The sequence below is a fragment of the Agelaius phoeniceus genome, chromosome 1 (assembly GCF_051311805.1).
Source record: "Agelaius phoeniceus isolate bAgePho1 chromosome 1, bAgePho1.hap1, whole genome shotgun sequence".
NCBI lineage: Eukaryota > Metazoa > Chordata > Aves > Passeriformes > Icteridae > Agelaius > Agelaius phoeniceus.
Genome location: NC_135265.1, coordinates 33597075 through 33603723, shown reverse-complemented (window position 1 = coordinate 33603723; position 6649 = coordinate 33597075). Strand labels below are relative to the sequence as shown.

The following is a 6649-nucleotide window of genomic DNA, read 5'->3' as shown; positions in this document are numbered from 1 at the left end:
ATATTTGCAGTACTTCAAGGCAGATTTTATTAGAGACACTTTTGCCTTTTTCTTCTTCTGCATTTCCAGGAGCTAATTTCCATTTGCAAAGTTATTTCAGCTGGATCAGATAGCTAAGCTTCACTTCCTTTAAAATGGCTGAAAATTATTTAAGTCTGTTCATTGTGAAAAGAGGCCCCAGAGTGTTGGGCATTCACAACAGAAAACTATTTTTAGATTGTTTTCTTAAGGAAGCAGTGCCTTCTCAGCCAAGTTGTTTGTTCACCCATCTATCAATTTTGTTCTAATAACTATGAACATCAGACTGATTTCAGACAGATTTGGCAAATTTGCAACATTCCTGCAAATTGTATTAAAACCCTGTAGTTAGGTAGGAAAAGCCTATTATTTCCTTCATGATGCAGGAAAAGGAGGCACTCAGGCACTGTTCTTTTGGGTGAGAGCAGGCTGACCTGTTCATCTTGTTACTGATTGACCAGGTGCTGAGCTTGAATTCAGCTGCAGCACATCTGGCCTCTTCCCTGCCTGGTAATTAGAGGACCTGGAGTGAGGTGAAGCTATTGTAGGAGAGCTGAGGGACACGTAGGTGAACTCTGCAAGATGAAGGGAAATCCATGGCTATTGAGTGGAGCTTCATGAGAAGCACGTAGAGAAATAAACCTGTAAGACAGCAAATTTCTTTCATTCTGCTGCCCATTTCATACTGTCTTCTCTTTCCCTCTGAAGTTTCTTACTCTGAATTTTTTTCTTCCATTTATATCCTGAAATCTCACCTGAGTGATTCAGATCTTTTCAGCTGCCAATACAAAGATGTCTGTCATTGCCATTGAGCATACATTTGCTGAATAAAAAGACAGTCGCCTTTCTGGGCACCTCCTCCCTGAACTGCTCAGGCTCACAGAGGCTCAAGCAGCACATCCATTCTTTGCCAAACCTTTTGTGTCACTTTCCTTCCTTTTATTTTTTTGGGGAGTGAACACTGAATATACGACTTACATTAACACTGGGGACCTTTTATGGTGACAGTTATGATTTGTCATGCTGGTTATGTCTGGATAATTTTCTTTTAGGTGGGAGATTTCAAGAATTGAAAGCATAGAGATTTTTAGCAAAAAGGGCTTTTCAAATTCAGCCTCAAATATGGAAGTGATAGGATGGCCACCTGAGGAAGTGAGAGGGGGAAAAAAAGGAAAAATAGTAGAGGAATTGTTTGGATGTGCACTTAAGGTATGTGTGAGTCTGGAAAAGGAACAAAAGAGAAAAGAGAGTGATGAAATGAGGTAGTGGAAATGCAAAAAGCCACACAAAAAAGCAATGTGGGATGTCTTTGAAAAATGCCTTTAAGTTTCAAGGGCTCTGATGCAGCCTGTTGTTAACTGGCAAAGTGAAGACCAAAAGAAGGCTGCATGGTATCATATTGTTTTGTCTATTACCTTTCATTTTCTTCTTTAAAATGTTAATACTTAACTCACTTCTTGACAATTGCTGAACACTCAGCAGATGTCTTGGATTAACTGACAGCATGCATTTGCATCCTGAGCACCACAAATTGATTTGACAGCTAAACTGGACAATTTAAACAAAAAATGGTTACAATCAAGTCTACAGTCTATCTTCTTGTCAAAAGAAACCCTCGAAAACACTGGTTCATTTGATGCAAATATTCCATTCCAGCCTCCAAGAAATACTTTGCTCAGAAGAAAAATAGAAGAAAATTTAGTCTAACCCTCCAATTTTATTGTTCCTGCTCCTTCAGTGAGTAAGCATGTAGTGGGAACCCTCACCTCCTGTCTAAAGCATTTTCTGAGAATCAAGCATTTCCTGACAGGAATCAAGGTTATTTTTGTGTGGGAATACCACTTATTAAACACACTGGATTGGTAGCAACATTAAAGCACTGCATCTTCCTAGGAATAGCTTGATCACTGCCAAGGTCAGGGATTCATTATTTTCCTTTTTATTCTGCAAGGAAATGCAACAATTCAATCTGCACCCTTTGGCACAGCTTATGCTGTGGTAGCCCTGTGGCATTCCCCCATGACGTGGGGACTTCCCTCACAGGAAGGAAGGAGAACTGGTTCTCATCTTTTCCAAGTGTTCCAGTTACTACTTCACTTTTTTGAACCTGGCCCTTGACATTTTTGGGCTCTTTTCTTGCTCAAACTCTTTGGCTAGTCGGTTCATATTTGCAAACAGTCTCGAGATGACAGCAACCACACTGGTAGTTCTACTGGTGCTTTTTTAATGATCTTCTTGCCAGTTGTGCTCAGGGCTGTCCTTGGAGGTTGCAGTTCAACCAGAGCCCACTGCACACAAGTATGCTACAACTTACATTCCTTCCAACAAGCCTTATCTTGACCTTTCTTTCTTGGTGTCCTGATTTTGGCTCAGTCAGGGTTAATTTTCTTCCTAGTAGCTGGTGCAAGGCTGTGTTTTGGATTAAGGGTGAGCATAATGTTGACAACACACTGGTGTTTAGTTGTTGCTAAGTAATGCTTTCTCTAAACCAAGGACTTTGCAGTTTTCCATGCTTTGCCAGTGAGGAGGCACAAACAAGCTGTGAGGGAGCAGCACAGGCAGGGCAGCTGATCCAAACTGACCAAAGGGATATTTCACACCATAGAAGGTCATGTTCAGTACATAAACTGGGGGGGAGTTGGCTGGAAGGGGCAATCTCTGCCCAGAGATGGGCTGGGCATCATTCAGTGGATGGTGAGTGACTGTAGTGTGCATCACTGGGGTTTTTTCCCTTGAGTTTTATTTCTCTCTCTTTCTCTCTTTGTTACCTCTCTTTTCATTACTATTATTAGTAGTAGTATTAGTATTATACTTGACTTTATTTTAATTATGAAACTGTTACTATTTTAAACCACAAGTTTTAGCCCTTCCCAATTCTCCTCCCTGTCCCACTGGGGTGGGGGAGAGTGTGAGCAGCAGTGCAGTACTTAGATTTCTTGCTAGGGTTAAACCATGACAGTTGGTATTTCATTTACAATTATATTGCTTCCAAACGTTTACAGTAGCTTTATTAGATCCATCTGGTATTCTTCATAATCCTCCCAAACGGTGCCAAACCCAAATAATCTGTATCAGAGGCAAATTTTACTACCAGACCATTCATCCTGTCAGACTCTGAATACTTCACAGAACAGTGGCTCCAGACAGGGTCCTTGGGGCCTCCTGCTATTAACCTTTTTCCACTTTAAGAGGCAGTAATTTACTCTGTCTCTCAGTTTTTAACTCATGATATGACTTTACCTTTCACATCTGATTCTTAAGTTCCTTTACAGCCTCTTGGAAAAAGACTTTATTGACAGTGTTTCAAGGCTCCCAATTAATTTCATCTCTTCATCCTTCACTAGCCAGTATTTTAATACTGAAATAATGTTTACATCTTAGAAAATAAATGCTCTTCCTGCCATTAGTAAGTGACTTCATTTTGGCTTATCAAAACCAGTGCATGAGAGGCATATTTGCTAGTTTTTCTCCCCCTGTTGTTAGGACTGTTTGCTTCCAGTCTATAACAGTCCCCCAGCTGCCTCAGAAATACACCTTTAATTCTTTACCTCAACACTGATTAAAAGTCTATAACCTGTGTGATTCCTAAAATCAACACAAGTTCCATTTTAGAGAGTGAATATTGTGTTTTTTCATTTTCTCCTTGCAAAGTAAATGCTTGCAATAACACATTGTCTTAGCTTTTTGAGGTCAATTTAACAGCCCATTTAATTCAAAGGCCATTTTTCATTTTGTGGGATGGATTTTTTGAATTCGAATGTTTCTTATTTTAGTTCTTTCCAGACATTCTTATGTCACCTGCTCGCAGTTATGTAATATGATTTAATTCACCTTTTCAAAGATGTCTCCAGGAGCCTTTTGCCTTTATTAGTTGTAAAAACCAAGAAAACCCTGAATTCCCCACAGGCAGTTATTTCCTGCCATTTGATTTTACTAATTACTGTGATGTTCATAAAATCTTTAGGCTGGATAAAGCCTTTAAAATCAACCATTAACCCAGCACTGCCAGTTTCACGTCTAAACCATGTCCCAAAGTGCCATATCTACATGCTTTTTAAACACCTCCAGGAGTGGTGATTCCACCACCTCCCTGGGCAGCCTGTTCCAATGCCTCACAACTCTTCTGGTGAATAAATTTTTTTCTAATGTCCTTTCTCAGCCTCCCCTGCTGCACCTTGAGGGTGTTTCCTCTCATTCTATAGTTTGTTAATTGGGAGAAGGGGCTGACCCCCACCTGACTACACCCTCCTTTCAGGCAGTTGTAGAGAGTGATAAGGTCCCCCTGGAGCCTCCTTTTCTCCAGATTTAACTCCCCCAGCTCCCTCAGACAATCCTCATAGGATTTTGCTCCAGCCCCTTTCCCAGCTCAGCTGCCCTTCTCAGGATATTCTCCAGCACCTCAGTGTCTCTCTTGTAGAAAAAAGTCCAAAACTGAGTACAGGATTTGAGGTGTGATCTCAGCAGTGCTGGGTACAGTGGGAAAATAAAACCACTGCCCTGGTCCTGCTGGCCACAGTATTGCTGATCCAGGCCAGGATGCCACTGGTCTGGGCCACTTGGGCACACACTGGCTCTTGTTCAGCTGCTGTCAAGGTACACTTGACACTGCCAGGTCTTTTTCCCCTGGGCATTTTCCAGCCACTCTGCCCCATCCTGCAGCACTGTCTGGGGCTGCTGTGACCCAAGTGCAGGACTCAGCACTTCCCCCTGTTATGGCACAGCCTTGGCCTTGGCCCATTGATCCAGCCTGTTCTGATCCCACTGCAGAGCCTTCCTACCCTTCCTGCAGGTCAACACTCCTGCCCAGCTTGGTGTTGTCTGCAGACTGACTGAGGGGGCAGCCCATGTCCTCACCCAGGTCATGGATAAACATATGGAACAGGACTGGCCCCAGTAGTGAGCCCTGGGGGATGATGAGTGTGCATAAACAGATCTGTGTCTCTGCCAAATGTTTTCCTTCTTCAGTTATGAATGGAGGACTTGGTGTTTTTAAAGATTATTGTATACACTTGTTCACCTTCAGTTCCTTCAAATGTGTACAGACCAATCACCTGAACATTTTTGGTGTAATATTTGCTGAGCTTTTCAACAGGTTTGTTTTTATTTGGTTTTGGTTTTTTTTTTTTAGTTTTTTTTTTAATTCTATTTAAAAATAACAGTTTATTAAAATAAAAATCTTAACAGCTGGTGAGTCTCTATCTGTTTGTATTCAAAAATAAATTTTAGAAGTGGCTGACTTTAAAATTGTACAGATATCTCTTTCCAACACCTCTTCTGGAGGCAGAAAAATGGAAAGGCAGCTGCACATCTCTGTCATGGCTGAGACTGAACTTGTGCTAAGTGACTGAGCAGCAACTGAGTGGACTGAGATGACTGAAGAGCTGGCTATGCCTGGCCTGCAGCTGAGTAAACTTCCTTTCATACCTTTTGCTCATGACCTCTCTATTTGTATTTGCCCAAGGTGGACTGTGTGGGAGGTTTGCTTTTCCTCTATTTTACTTTGTCAGCCAGTTGTGGCACTAGTGCCATAAATGCTCTTGTTCTTCTCTTTCTCAGCAATCACCTTTGAGCTCAATTAAAGGCTCTCATTGCTTTATCATTGCCAAAACTTTCTTAACCACAGAGACCCATTCTCAGCAGTAAACTCTTAGAAGAACAGCATGGATGAAAGGATGGATGCATTGAGCAACAGCCTGTGTGGCCCATCTTGCCTCAATTATCATGAGGTAATAGTGGGGGGAAGGACTTGTCTTCCCACAGCTGCCTGGATTCTCATCAATATCTTGAGATGCAAGGGAAAATCACAGCCATTCAACATTTTGATCCATTAGGTGAGGCATCTGACACAAAACCCATTGAACTTCAAGGATGATTTTTCCATTGATTTCAACAGCTCTAGATATTGTCTGATGCTGCTGTCTAGAATGTTATGTTACTTCAAATAAAGCAGAAGATTTGATTTCTTGGATGTTCTTTCTCCCTGGAACCACTGCTGACCTCTGGCAAATAAAAAAATAAAGTCTGCTTGGACTTATTGACTTGTTTTTTGTGGAGCCAGGGTTATGGTGCCTGGGAAGACATATTTTTCTGTCAAATAAGGTCTACTAGCAGCAGTAAAAGTGGGAAGTAAACTTACTAGTATGCATCTGAACTGTATTAAAACTCAGGCCATGACACCAATGGCTGCAGTACAGAAAGAGGAGAGGCTGCTACTGTACCCCAGCAGAAGTCAACCCACCTAGCTTAGTTTTTCCCTCAGCTAACAGTAACTTGGCAGTCAGACTGAACAGTTTTCCTGATGGAAATCTCCAGATGCAAAGGAGCAGTTCATTCACAGCAGAAACATGCATGCTTTCTACATGGTGAAATTCTGACCCATTACATGTGTCTACCAGCTGTGACAGTGGATAGTTTTGCTACATTAAGTGCTAATGAGGTGCAGGTCTGAGGGGTTGTGCTTGTTTTAGCTGGGACAGTGCTAATTTTCTTCACAGTAGCTAGACTTGGGCTGTCTTTTGAATTTGTGAACACAGTGGTGATAGGGGACATATGTTTTTGTTATTGCTGAGCAGGCAGGGCTTGCACACATCCAAGGCCTTTTCTGCTTTTTATACTGTAATGGAGGTGAGGG

At 41.8% G+C, this 6649-nt stretch overlaps 1 long non-coding RNA gene across 1 annotated transcript; it reads left to right on the top strand.

The window, feature by feature from the left end:
• Positions 1–2534: 2534 nt before the first annotated feature.
• On the top strand, positions 2535–6042 carry LOC143695725 (uncharacterized). The gene is made up of 2 exons (XR_013185245.1): positions 2535–2712; positions 5271–6042. It is a non-coding gene; the product is annotated as an uncharacterized LOC143695725 (long non-coding RNA).
• Positions 6043–6649: the final 607 nt, after the last annotated feature.